Genomic DNA, 14,706 nt, shown 5'->3' with positions numbered 1-14,706 from the left:
AGGAATGTTTAAATGGCATGGGAGGGACTTCCAAGTTGGGAGGGGAGTACATAATATCAGACAATATGATTGCTTCTCTTTCTGCCCAGTGAGGAATAGTAGTAGCTAGTGAAGCTTGTTAGTTGTGAGTAATGACAGTAGACAGAGGCTCTTTCATGCTACTCAATTATAGCACTATGGCCTGTTACAGACTGCCAAAATAAAGCTGCTTGGGGTCTCTTTGGAGGTATGCTATTTAAATGACGCATGGGTCCTAAGAGTCCAGAGGTCGCGCCAAAGCCAGACTCCATTCCTAAGCACTGGAGTGCAGCTTTGGTGCAGCTTCCGGATTCTTAGGATGCATGCATCATTTAAACAGCATACCTCCAAAGAGACCTGAAGCAGCTTTATTTTGGCAGTCTGTAACAGGCACTGCCATGCCAATAACCTGTGAAATACTGGAGTTTGCACTTTAGTGAGGCACTAGAGTTCTCTGGCTGAGAATTCTCTATGAACTGCAAATCCCATAAGATGTTGCCTTGGCAATTAAAGTGAAATCATGCTGCTATAATTATATAGCGTGAAGGTGCTACTGGCTTCCCTACAGACACAAATGCTGATTGGACATTCATACCTCCATTCTTTCACAGATGAAAACCGGGGCATGTGTGGCCAAGCAACGTCAGAGTGTGGTCAAGATGGCAAATGTTATTAATGAGGAAGAAAACACAAGCTAGGAGAAGATGCAGCAGTTTGCTTTTGCTTGAGAGCACTGGGAAAGGCAAGATCCCACCTCTTTCTCTCTCCTCACTGGGTTAATTGAGTGCAAGGTACTTTTGCACTTTGAACTCAGTCTGCAGCAATTGAAGAAAGCTGTAAACAAAAGGGGAGCAGGCAAGTGGATGCAAGAAAGAGAAAGTGCGACACAGGCTATGGAACATACAGTTAAATACTAGCAATTGCTGAGTGAGTTATCAATACCCTTTATGATATTGCAAATTAATACTTTAAAAAACTGGCCCTTTCTTAAGTCAGCAGACCAGCAACACCTGCACACACTATACATATTGCACAACTTCACATATATACACACAATATGTGTTTTTAAACATTGGTAAGCTACTATTCAGGAGGCCTAAATATCGTAAAATCACCAGATCCCATCCGATCTTGGAAGCTAAGCAGGGTCAGCCCTGGTTAGTCCTTTGATGGGTGAGCGCCAATGAATACCAAGGGCTGTAAGCTATAGTTCAGAGGAAGGAGCTGGCAAAAGCCCTCTTGAGTCTTCCTTGTGTAACAAAACCTTATGAAACTCATGGAGTTGATATAAGTCGACAAGTGACATAAAGGCACAGAAAACAAGCCACCTAATAAGAGAAGCTCCTCCTGGCATCTTATAGTATAACAAAGAATCTCACCATTTCTATATTTAGCCAGCAACATCTGCAATATATGCTATAGCTTTCATATTTCCTTGTTAAAAAAATTAAGCCTTTTAATTTAAACTATGGCCTTGTACAGATGGGCCTTTTAGTACGTCCTGGCAACGTACTAGGGTTGCCCAGGAGTGTCCTTTTTAGACGCTCCCTAACCCTAGTATGTCGCCAGGAAGTCAAAATGGCAGCACCCTGTCTACATGGGTGCCGCCATTTTGATGTGATGGCCGCGTCGCATCCAAACGGCACGGCATGGCTGTCACGTCCTGGTGCCGCCGCAGGGCACTTGTGGTGCCCTTTCAGTGGCGCCGTAAGGAGCTCTGAAATGGAGCTCTTTCCCGGAGGGTGCCTCATTTCTGTGGCAACTAGATTGCCACGGGAATAGCGCCAGAGGGAAAGGGGCCGAGCGACCCCTTTCTCCCCTGGCTGTGGCTCCCGGGGTGTCCTGGGGCATGAAGCCCCAAGGACACCCATTTTCGGGGCCAGGGAGGAGTGGCATTTTGCCGTTCCTCCCTGGTCCCAAAAAGCGCCGTATTGAGGCGTTTGGGCTGCCGCTGTGGCTGCCCTGGCCCCAATACGTGGCGCAAAGGGGCGGCTGCAGCCCACCCCAAATTGGCGGTCTGTATCCCACCTATGTTTATATGCTTGTTAGCCCATCTTTGTATATATGGGTTTTTTTTTTTGGTCCTTTGGGATTTAGGGAAGTTTTGAATGCCTTAAGCTCACAGTAGATTTCTTTGCAATGATCCTGAACTAGCTAAGGGTTTTCAAGCACCTAAAAGACTAACCAATGATGGTAGGAGTTTTTGTGGAGTAGAGTTGGCTTTCTGAGATGCCTGAAGTGTGCTCTACACTCAGGTGCAGGATGGATGTGCAAATTGTGAGCAGTGAGGCCAGAGAGAAATGAAATTCAGAACCAACAGACCATGACAATTCAATTAAAGATTAAGATTGTGCAAAATAAGCACCCACAGCTGCAGTGATAGCTGCAGGTCAACACATTTCACCATAACATAGAAGCAGCAAAGGGATGAGTGAGGTGAATAAAAAGAAAGCTTGATCATTCATCTTGACTGCCAGATCCATGCTAAACAGGGCCAGGAGGATCATTAGACTGGACAGACATCCAGGAGAACAGAGTTCTATAAATGTGGGCTATCGCTGAGCAGACCCTGCTGTTATCACCTCTTAAACATGGGCATGATAGCAGCTTTATTATCTTAAAAAGACAGGGAAAGAGAGGAAGTTGCTTCCAGCAGGAGATGATGGGAGACAGCATGTATGCCATGCAGCCTTCCCTCATAGAATCATAGAGTTGGAAGATACCTCCAAGGGCCATCCAGTCCAACCCCATCCAGTCCATGCAGGAACTCTCAATCAAAGCATATCCAACAGATGCCAATCCAGCCTCTGTTTAAAGACTTCCAAGGAAGGAGACTCCACCACTCTCTGATGGAATGTGTTCCACTGTTGAACAGCTCTTATGTCAGGAAGTTCCTCCTAATGTTTAGGTGGAATCCCTTTTCCTATAGTTTGCATCCATTGCTCTGTGTCCTATTTTCTAGAGTTGCAGAATTCAAGCTTGCTCCATCATCAATGTGGCATCCCTTCAAATACTTAAACACGGCTATCATATCACCTGTTAACCTTCTCTTCTCCAGGGTAAACATACCCAGCTCCCTAAGTCTCTCCTCATAAGGCATTATAGTTTCCAGACCCTTCACTATTTTGGTCACCATCCTCTGGTCACGCTGCGATTTGTCAAAATCCTACTTCAATTGTGATGCCCAGAATTTGATGTAGTAATCCAGGTGAGCAAAATGGAATAGAGTGGTGCTATTACTTCCCTTGATCTAGACATTATACTTGTATTGATGCCGCCTAGAATTGCATTGGCTTTTTTAGCTGCCACATCACAGTGTTGACTCATGTTCAACTTGTGGTCTACTTGGACTCCTAGATCCCTTTCACACGTAGTTTCATTCAGCCAGGTATCACCCATCCTATATCTGTGCATTTATTTTTTTCTGCCTGAGTGCAGTACCTTACATTTCTCCGTGTTGAAATTCATTTTGTTAGTTTTGGCCCAGCTTCCTATTCTATTAAGGTCGTTTTTAATTTTGATCCTCTCCTCTGGGGTATTAGCTACTCCTCCTACTTTGGTGTCATCTGCAAATTTGATAAGTGTGCCCCCAATTCTGTCATCCAAGTCACCGATAAAGATGTTGAATAGCACTGGGCCCACGTCAGAGCCCTGTGGGACCCCACTGGTCACTTCTCTCCAGGATGAAAAGGAGCCATTGTTGAGCAGTCAACCAATTACAAATCCATGTAACAGTTGCCTTGTCTAGCCCACAATTTACAAGCTTGTTTGCAAGCATGTCGTGGGGAACCTTGTCAAAGACCTTAATGAAACAAGATATACTATATCCACAGCATTCTCTTCATCTACAAAGCTGGTCATTTTATCAAAGAAAGAGATCAGATTTCTCTGGCATGACTTCTTTCTCTGAAACCCATGTTGACTTTTTGTGATTATGGCATTGCTTTCTAGATGTTCACAGACTCTCTGTTTAATGATCTGCTCCAGAATCTTTCCTAGTACTGATGTCATACTAACTGGACGATAATTATTGGGATCCTCTTTTTCCCCCTTTTTGAAGATGAGGACAACGTTTGCCCTCCTCCAGTCTGCTGGGACTTCTCCTGTTCTCCAGGAGTTCTCAAAGATTATTGCCAATGGCTCCGATATTACATTTGCCAGTTCTTTTAATACCCTTGGATGGAGTTCATCTGGTCCCGGAGACTTAAATTCATTTAGATTAGCAAGATATTCCCGTACTATCTCTTTACTTATTCTTTACTGAATTTCTCCTGTTAGCCCTCTTAGTAAGTCCTCTCCTTGCTTATCTGTTCTTCCTCTGTTGTTGCTTGGCCACACATTTCCAGGTTTCATCTGCGAAATACTGGTGAAAACAGGATTGTTCATGAAAGCTTTTAGGTCTAAAAACCATCTCATATACAGCTTTCCCTCACCTTTTGATGCCTTTCTTTCCAATGACTCATTCTTTCAACACTTGCAGACTACAGATAAGTTTCATTAACTGGACAAGAGTTCTCCTCTTTCATCAGTTCTTCTTGTCCATGAAGCTCACTTGGGACAGCACACATAACACAATGTGTGCAGAAAAGCTAAGTTATATAGGGGCAAATATGGTGTAGTGGCTTGAGTGTTGTACTATGATTCCAGAGACCAGGGTTTGAATCCCTTTCCCTGCCATGAAACTCACTGGCTGATCTTGAGCAAGCCACACATTCCCAGCCCTCAGGAAACCCTGTGATATGATTACCTTAGGGTCCCCATAAGTCAGAAATGGCTTGAAGGCACACAATTACAACAGACACACATGGCTCCATTACAGCACTGATGGCCTATTAAATGCCTCCCAGAAGCGCATAGGCAGCACATGAAGGGAATGTCCTTCTTCTTTGTGGCTCCCCAGTTGCTGGTATTGAGAGGTAGAGTGTCTCTGAATGAAGAGGTTCTATGTTGCCATTGTCACTAAAATCAAACTCTCCTCCTGCACAAATTGATCTAATCCCCTTCCAAAGCTATTGAAGCCAATTTCCATTACCACACCTTGTGGCAACACATTCCAAAAGCAATGAAACATTTTGTGGATACATATTTCCAAGCCTTGTCTCCCCTGCCAGTCAATTTGAGCAGATGAACTGGAGTTCAAAACTTTCGAGAAGAGGAAGGAAAACCCTCTTGATCCAATCCTCTTCGTTTTCTAAATCATGCCATAGCAGTCTGAAAGCTGCAGATGCTTTCAAGAGAACGTACAGTCAGCCCTCCTTATCCATGGATTTTTTTATCCACTGATTGAAGCATCCGTGGCTTGAAAATACTTTAAAAATATACAGATTCCCATAGGCAAACCTTGACTTTGCCCTTTTATATAAGGGACACCATTTTACTATGCCATTATACTTAATGGGACTTGAGCATCCACAGATTTTGGTATCCATGTGGGGTCCTGGAACCAAACCCCAGCAGATACCAAGGGCCCACTGTCCTTCTGGAAACTCCTCATTATTTTTGGCCAGTGATGCCATTGGGGCAGAATTTTAGGTCAGACTGGCCTGGAGTTAACCCAGTCAAACAGGCAAGAGGACCCATAAACCCATATTTGAAACAGGGACGTAGCTAGGATTTTAGGAAGGGGGGGGGTCCAGACTAAGTGCCACCATTATAATGGAGCTTGGGCGTGGTGGCGCAGCAGCACGCACCATTCATTTTTCTAATGGAAGGGGGGGTCCGGACCCCAAGAACCCCCCCTTGGCTACGTCCCTGTTTGAGATAATACACATGCAACCCTCTGCCCTCCAACATGTTAGCTCAATAAAGTGACACACATTCCTATCTAAAAACTTCCCGCATCTGTAAGACTGTTGACCCAAATCCTGTTGTTGGTCCTGAGTAAACTAGACCCAGTATAACCTATGTGTTGTTGACTCAGTCAACAGATAATTTTATATGATTTTGTAGTTTTGTGAGATATTTTTCCTTCTCTGTCAGCGAGTTCTGGTGCCACAACAAACTGCAAATCCCAAATTCCATAGGGTGAAGCCATGGCAGTTAAAGTGGTGTCAGACGGCATTATTTATGCAGTACAGATTTCTGCAGTGCACTCAGTGGGAAAACTCTACTGAGAATTAACCAACAGGATCATTTGTTGTCATTCTTATGTTCCTTCAAGTCAACTCCAACTTATGGCAACCCTGTCAAAGAGTCTCCTTGGCAAGATTTATTCAGAAGAGTTTTTGCCCTTGGCTTTCTCTTAGGTTTAAAGAGGATAACTTGCTCAAAGTCACTCAGTGGATTTCCATGACTGAATGGGGATTTGAACACTGGAGGCCTTTTACAAAGCACAGTTGCAGCTCTATGATTCCATTTTTCCTGCCATAGCTCCAATCTGTGGAAACCTGGGATTTGAAGTTTAGGGAGGAGCATTCAGCCAGAGAGTTTTAGCACCTCAGTAAACTACAAATCCCAATATTTTGTTAGATGCAGCCAGGGTGACCAGACGTCCTCCTTCTCCAGGACATGTCCTGCATTTTAGCCTTCTGTCCAGGAAGAATTCCAAAATGTTCTACATTTTGAGCATGACTAAGAAGTCATTTCATTACATTATGTTACATCATTGCATTAGTGTTTTTAGCTTTTATTTGGGAATGTCCCTGGATGCAGCTATGGCAGTTCAGGTCAGATCAGTGCTATAACTGTGTAATATGAAAGGGTCACTGATCTCTCAGAGCCTTAAGCCAAAACTCAAACCAATATATCATGCTGGCTCTCCCAGTCAACAGAAATCCACCCTGTTTTCATTTTCCCCTTTCAGTACCTTTTCCAGTTTTTAATTGTTTTGGACAGAATATTTATCTAGATCTATTGGCGAAAGCTCAGTCCATGGGACCAAAGCTATTCCTTTGGAAGGCCAAATCCAGCCCTCTGATTCCCCCCAAAGGTCAAGTCCCCGTTCCCCATTAGCCTATCCTATGGTGGCTTCTTAATGTACAGGCATTTTACTTTCTAAGAGGTTGAAAAGGTTCTCTTAAGGCTTAGTTCAGGAAGAGTTTTAAGTGCGTTTAGCTCAGTCCAGCCTGGAATGTGGCCTCCACAAACTTATCTGGACTTGAATCTGATCTGCTGGCAAACTGGTGGTGTGTACCAGCAAGGATTTCTGACTCCCAGTTGTTTAACAACAACAGCAAAAGAATGACTCAACTGCGCTTCTCCTCTGCCGCCACAACAAACAATCACGCAATTATAATGCTGAAATGAAGCAAGTTTAGGATAACCTGGAGGGGATGTTTGTCTTAAACAACAGTGAATGCATTTTGTTCCCAGTCTACAAAACAAACTCCTCCACTCAGAATTTTTCTGTTCCAAGTTGTGCATTGCATACCCTCCAAAATCAAATGGATAAAAACCAAAACGTATGTGGCCAAACATCACCAAAAGATGGTCGAGATGGCAAAAGTTTTTAATGAGGAAGATTGTCTCCCTATTTGATATTTGCTTATTTGCCTGGGAAGATAGTGAAAGGCAGGCTTGTAGTAACAGGTTGCAAGTGCACATCTGTAGTAAACAAGACAATAAAAGTTTGAGCTGGGGTTTTGGCTCTAGTCTATCCTGCTGTAGATACGGGTGCCTGCAAACACCATCTGCCTCCAAAAGTAGTATGTGTGAACAGCATCTTATCCAAACTGCAAGGGTCCTAGAAAGGCACCCAAAATCAAGATTTAATAGGAACATTTTATTATTTCAATTACAGCAGCTGAGAGGGTTTGGGCAACTCAAAGCAGGGATCATGCCTGTGTATACCAGTTCTGAGAAACAGAATTCCAAAGTGCAAGTCCAAATATTGCTTTATTTATAATCAAGGGGAATCATCATTCACACAAAGACATTCACACACACACACACATCCAAGAACTAACAATATAAAAGGTGGTAACAGATAGTGACTAAAGGTATTGCAGAGGGTGATATTGTATTAATTTCAGAAGCGGGGCTCCAATCGGGGGACACTGTGAAATCGGGGGACACTGTGAAATGGCTCTGCCTCTGTTAAATAGTGGCAGTGGGGAGGGCAGCTCCCCAGATGAAGGGCCCCAACCACTTTCCTGTGGCCAAGGGTAAGGACATCACAGGGAGGTGCAGGGGTTGTGGGCCACTCCAAGTAAAATGCTGAAATAAAGCAAGCTCAGGCGTGTTACAGACGTGCCTAAGGGGCATGCTAGGGTTAGGAAAGGACATATTAGGGTTGAGAAGGGGCGTCCCTTCTGGACGCCCCTCAACCCTAGTATGGACCAAGTCTGTACAAAATGGCGGTGCCCATCCACATGGGGGCCACCATTTTGACGTCGCGGACGCATAGTGTCTGGACGTCACGCAGCAGAAGTGATGCCGTGAATGCACAACTAGCACCTCGCAGCGCCACTTCCAGGGCGCAGAAAGAAGTGCCATTTCAGCGCTTCTTTCTTGCTGCTCCAGGGAACCGCGCGGTTTGGCCGCTGCGGTTCTCAGATGCAGCAACCGGCGGCGGCAGCAGAGCGGTCTTCTTGGGTGCTCTGTAACGCTCCTTAGACTAACCTGGAGCAGATTTTTGTATTAAACAATGCTGTGTGCCTTTTGTTTTCAACACCACTGTTCCTCAGAGATCTGCCTTTTGGCCGAAACCCTCTGTAATGTTCACTTGCATCCCTTTAAAATGTTAGAGCTCAGCAGAAGAGATGATGCAAGTGAGACAAGGCTCAATGGGAGGAGAGAGAGGTCGCAGGTTTGTTTGTTTTGTGTGGTTTTTTTTTAAATATAATTTTACTATAGAAAAAGATCAATCAAGACAATATACATAAATCAAAGAAGAACAAATTTGGCAATTCCTACCAACAAACAACAATACAACAAAATAAACTGTAGATGCTACATTTCAAAGTCCAAAAGAAAAGTTAGAAGGAGAAATTAAAAGTAGTCTATTATTGTCTCAGAAGATGAGTTCATCATGAATCCTCTTGCATGATGTCTTTCCAGAAACCCAAATGATGAGCCGGTGGGTTTGGACATTTGGTGGTGTTAACATAGTCCAGGTCAGGGAACCAGGTGTCTTCAAAAGATTTATGTTTCATTTTTTAAGAACTTTTGACCTTGCAACTAATTTTCCCATTAACAGTACATCCTACACATGATGCCAACAGTTTTCAATAAACAAGTTACTGGTTTCCCAGTTTTTAGCAATTTAAATACCGGTTGTTGCAATAAAAAAAACAAATTAATGTTTTATGTTTCAAGGCCAATGCAATTTTAGGCTGCATCAATAAAAGTATAGTGTCGAGATCAAGGGAAGTAATAGTGCCACTGTATTCTGCTCTGGTCAGGCCCCACCTGGAATATTGTGTCCAGTTCTGGGCACCACAATTCAAAAAGGATGTGGAGAAACTGGAGAGTGTCCAAAGGAGGGCAACTAAAATGGTGAATGGTCTGGAAACCATGTCCTATGAGGAACAATTTAGGGAGCTGGGGATGTTTAGCCTGGAGAAAAGAAGGTTAAGAGGTGATATGATAGCCCTGTTTAAATATTTGAAGGGATGTCATATTGAGGAGGGAGCAAGCTTGTTTTCTGCTGCTCCAGAGACTAGGACCCAGAGCAATGGATGCAAGCTCCAGGAAAAGAGATTCCACCTCAACATTAGGAGGAGCTTCCTGATAGTAAGGGCTGTTCGACCAAGGAACACATTCCCTCGGAGTGCAGTGGACTCTCCTGCTTTGGAGGTTTTTAAACAGAGGCTGGATGGCCATCTGTTGGGGATGCTTTGATTCGGAGTTCCTGCATGGCAGAATGGGGTTGGACTGGAGGGCCCATGGAGTCTCTTCCAACACTACGATTCTATGATTCTATCTTTCATTTTCATTTTCATTTTTTTAAATTAATTTTTTAAAAACTTTATTGATAAACAAACCAATCACAAAATTAAAAACAGCCATACCTTAAAACATAGATACATACCTTACCTACATTATCTTACATCAGGGATGTTATTGTGAGAGTCTACTATAGGCCCCCAAGGTATAATTTTAACTTTGCTAATTCTTTATGTCACAGAAGTTACCATTCAGTGATATATGGAAATTGCAATTTACGAGTAACGTTAGTACAAAGAACATTACTAAGTATCCTGTATGGTGTGGTATGGAAAGAGGTCAATGGCGTGGGCGGTGCCATGAGTTATTTCACTGGATGATGCCAACCTTAGTGATGATGCCACTGGCCTAGAGGACTGTCATGGCAAGGGCCTCAATTTCAGAACATCACTTGGCGTTAGGGCTCTTAGAAACTAACAAACGTAAAAGACACTTCCCTTTTTCATCAGCTTTTGAAGGACTGTCTCCTATTCCATTGCTCTCCTTCCAATCCTATAGCAGCAAGGACATCTCTTTTGAATGCAGGGAGGAGAATCCCAAATCTGGGCATCAGCTAAACATGAAGATACAGAGACAGAGAGAGAGAGAGTGCCTCTGTCATGCTCAGCTAGGTAGTTTTTACGCTGTGGTGAGGCTACTGTATAATCAGCTTGCCAGTTAGACCAGTACTAGGAGTCAAGTGGCTCAGAGCCAGCGTCGTGTGGGAGTCTAAGCTCAGCAGCTGGAGAAACAGCCAGAGCAACATTTTCTCTACAGAGGAAGGCCCCAAACTTTGCCTCCTCTTTTTTCCCACTAAAGAAGGAAAAATGCACCCAAGAGAGGAATTTAACAGAAGGAAAGAATGATCTCAGGTTTGGGCCTTGAAATTCTGGATATTCCAGACCTGACAATGCTACTTGCATCATTCCTATTTTAAAAATTAAAATAACTATTTACAGGTATACCTCAGTTAACAAAGTGTAGTTACTTTTTAAACAGAGTTAGATAGTCTTTGTCTTCAAAAGTAACAATCTGCAATGAATCAATAAGGTCAGATAAGCCTTGCATAAGTATATAAAGTATTTTGAACTTTCTGAACTTTCCAAAATGCATCCAGAGATGCCTGTTTCTTTCACCAGTCCCCACCTTCCCTTTATTTCCATGTTGGTGGCCAATCATTTAGAGCAGTGATTCCCAAACTTTGGTCCTCCAGATGTTTTGGACTTCAGCTCTCATAATCCCTGACTGCTGGCCAAGGTGGCTGGGGCTTCTGGGAGCTGAAGTCCAAAACACCTGGAGGACAAAAGTTTGGGAATCGTTGATTTAGAGCTATGCTTTTCAAAAAACATTCTGGGGGGAACTGGTGAAATAAACTTATCTGCTCACCCTCTTTCTCTCTATTTGCTTTTCACACAGGCTCGAAGAGGGATCCTGGAGGCAGCTGCTGTTTACCTTCCCTGTTGCAGGCAGGCACACACAGCTACAAATAAGAGCGGCTTATTCAGCATCCCGCTTTTTCCTAACTCAAGCTTTACTGCACTGTTTAATATAGACATGCTGCTGCAGTTAGCACTCCTATATCATCCTCTAAATCACCATGCTACAGAAACATCCAACTAACCATATCTTAAGAACAGCCTTTCCTGGCCTGGATTTCTTGGACTGCAGTGTCCACAATCCCCCACCTAACACATACATGGGAAACTGGGAATGGTGGGTGTTATAATCCAGATCAGCTGGAAAGTGTCTGGTTAGGGGAAGCAATCTTAGGTCTGATCCGCTGCAAAAAGGAGCTCCGAAATGGAGCTCCTTCTCACGACGCTGCCAAGCCACCATTTGTGCCCTGGGGTGTTGCGGTGACATGTCTTGTGTGCCGTGCCTTTTGGACACATCACACAAGACACATCATGAACGCGAGTGCCGTATGGATGGTGCTGCGTAAAGATGGTGCCGCTCATATGTGCCAGGGTTCCGGAGCGTGCAGATTCTGCATGCTCCGGAACCCTAGAATTGGCCCCGAGTCGCTGCAAACTGGAGGCCTGTACTGGGCCTTAATTGGTCCTTACAAGAAATCTTTTTGATCCACCATCAGATGTAAACAGCCCTTCTTACTTTGTCCTCTAGCTGGGGGTTCCTTAAGAATGAAAAGGTGGCACTCTGCACAGGGTCAGTGGTACTTCGTTTTCCAGCTTACATGCAGCAGAGGTAGAAGTGGAGGGAACTCCAGAAGGATACAGAGGCTTAAAAGAACATAGTTAAAATGAAACAATAAACTCCCATTAAAAATGAAGGACCTCCCCCCAAGAAAATACATTTACCCATATTCCATATATCCAGCATTTTAATGGGACACAGGCGAATGCCACAGCCTGTTTCTGCCAATAGGCAGATGTTTGGGGAGCAGTGGTGCCACTCCTCCTTAGGATGTCGCCTGGTGTTGTCTGACCCCCACCCCCACCCCACCTGCTACTGACACTCCTGTCCCAGGGGCTATTTACACGCATAAGAGTCTGTCCATTCATTGACATTACTGCCTAGATGCCTGGTCTGGCTCAAGTGGTTTTGTTGTCAAAGTGAAGGACAAAAGCCACTGTTCTCCATTTCATGTAGAAAAGCTAGCTGGACTGGTGGTTAAATAATGTATATGCCTTTCTCCCTGGCAGTGGGAGAGCATCCTCCTCCACCACACCCTTGAGGGCACAGGGCAAGGCATGTGACACACAGCTGTCTCTTCCGACATCTTGCTGCCACCTCCCAATATTTGCCACCTGAGAAAAATGCTTTCTCTGACTAATGTTAGAGCCAGCTCTAGTAAAACCTTGCTATCAAGGCCTATAATTGACGTACATTGTTGTGGTGGTTATTAAGGGCCGGACATTGGTAGAGAATGATGTATATGTAGAATGCATTCTTTTCTAATACATATATGCACCAGATTTCGATTCCTGCTCAGCCGTGAAACCCACTGGGTGACTTTGGGCAAGTCTTATGCTCTCAGCCCCAGGGGAAGGCATTGGCAAACCTCCTCTGAACAAATCTTGTCAAGAAAAGCCCAGGATAGGTTTGCCTTTGGGCTGCCATACGTTGGAAACAACATGAAGGTGCACAACACACACAACAAATAAAAATAGTCCTATTGTCCAAAAATGTCTATATGTTTTTTACAGTAATCTGTTCTAAGCAAATAGCACCATTACATCTTGTGATAGAGAATTCCACACTTTAACCATGATGTGTATGAAGGAGGTGATTCTTTTTCAGCCTTCCTGAACCCTATTACTGTACTTTGTTCTATTGGCTAACTTCAAGCTCTAATACGACAGAAAGGAGAAGGAAAAAATATTGTTATCTATTTCTCGACACCACGCACAGTTGGAAAACCTTGGCAAATGGAAACAAAGGATTTGGATCAAGCATGATAGCATATCGCTTTACTGTGCTTTCTCCCCTTTGGTGAATCCGTGTTGATAGAAAATGTAATTTATATGGTATATTGCTTTCTCTTCCTCCTCTGCTCTTTTGTCACCGGCAGGAAAGATCTTCTTAAAGCCTTAAAACCTTCAGTCTTTGACTGGGACAGAAACATGATCAATGACACTGCTGTATTTTTTAAAATATGTAATATGTGTTGAATGTGTTTTAAATTGTTTTAAAATTAATGTTTTAATTGGAATGCTTGTTTAATGCTTTTAAAACTTTTGTACTACACAATGCATACCCTCCAACATTTCACAGATGGAAACAAAATCAGGACATGCCTTGGCTTTCATGTGTGGTCAAGCAACATCAGAGGATGGTCAAAATGGCAAACGTTATTAAGGAAGAAGGATACACAAGGAAGGAAAGGCTGCAGGAGTTTGCTTTTGCCTGAGTTACGCTGTTCTTGCACTATGAATTCAGCTTTAATTGTTCTTGAATGAGAGCCAAAAGTCATTTCCCAAAAAAGCCATAATGATAGCATTTTGCCAGATAGCTGTAACCAATTACTTTGGAAAGGAACTTTCTCCGCAATATAGGTTGGGACTTTCCAAAGCAGGTTCCACGTTGACATTTAGGATTCTCTGATTTAGTCCAAACGAGGAAACAACCGATGGTCAGTCTTTTTGACCTCCTTTTAAGCTTTCAGTACTGACTCTTCCGGGCAAATTGTGGCTCACTCTCTTCCAAACCATCCACCTTTTTGCTTGTTCTGTCCTCTGTTCCCCCCCCTCAGTGCAATTTCCCTTCCTTCCTAATGCCAGTTAATTAATTAGCTAATCAAAAGAGCCCCTGAGGGCAGGGCAGGGAAGGTCATAGACCTCAAATTGAGAGGGCTGGGGAGATGGGGTAAACTCAGGAGGGAAATCAGATGCTGTTGTTGTTGTAGCCAGAAATGGAACAATGCAAAGGGGATACTTTCCACATTTATTCACTTTCCTTGCTTGAAATTTGAGAGCTTGGTTGGGGCAGAGAAGAATTTTAACATCAGGGCCAGCTAAACTTAGAATATATTTTGCTGCATTAAATGAAGAATAAAATGGCGCCTGGACTTAAAGCTGAATTTTTTCCAATTCTGGTGACAGGGTCATGTATATGGATGGCCCTAAAGAAGAAGAAGAAGTTGTCATCATTATGGGTTGCTGAGAAACAAGTCATGCCAGTCTAATCTGGTCTAATTTTTTGATAAAATTACTAGCTTGGTAGATGATGGGAATGCTGTGGATATAGTATATCTTGTTTTATTAAGGCCTTTGACAAGGTTCCCCATAACATGCTTGCAAACAAGCTTGTAAAATGTGGGCTAGACAAGGCAACTGTTACATGGATTTGTAATTGGTTGACTGC

Source organism: Sceloporus undulatus, chromosome 9 (assembly GCF_019175285.1).
Source record: "Sceloporus undulatus isolate JIND9_A2432 ecotype Alabama chromosome 9, SceUnd_v1.1, whole genome shotgun sequence".
Classification (NCBI taxonomy): Eukaryota; Metazoa; Chordata; class Lepidosauria; order Squamata; family Phrynosomatidae; genus Sceloporus; species Sceloporus undulatus.
Note: the sequence above shows the minus strand (reverse complement) of the source record.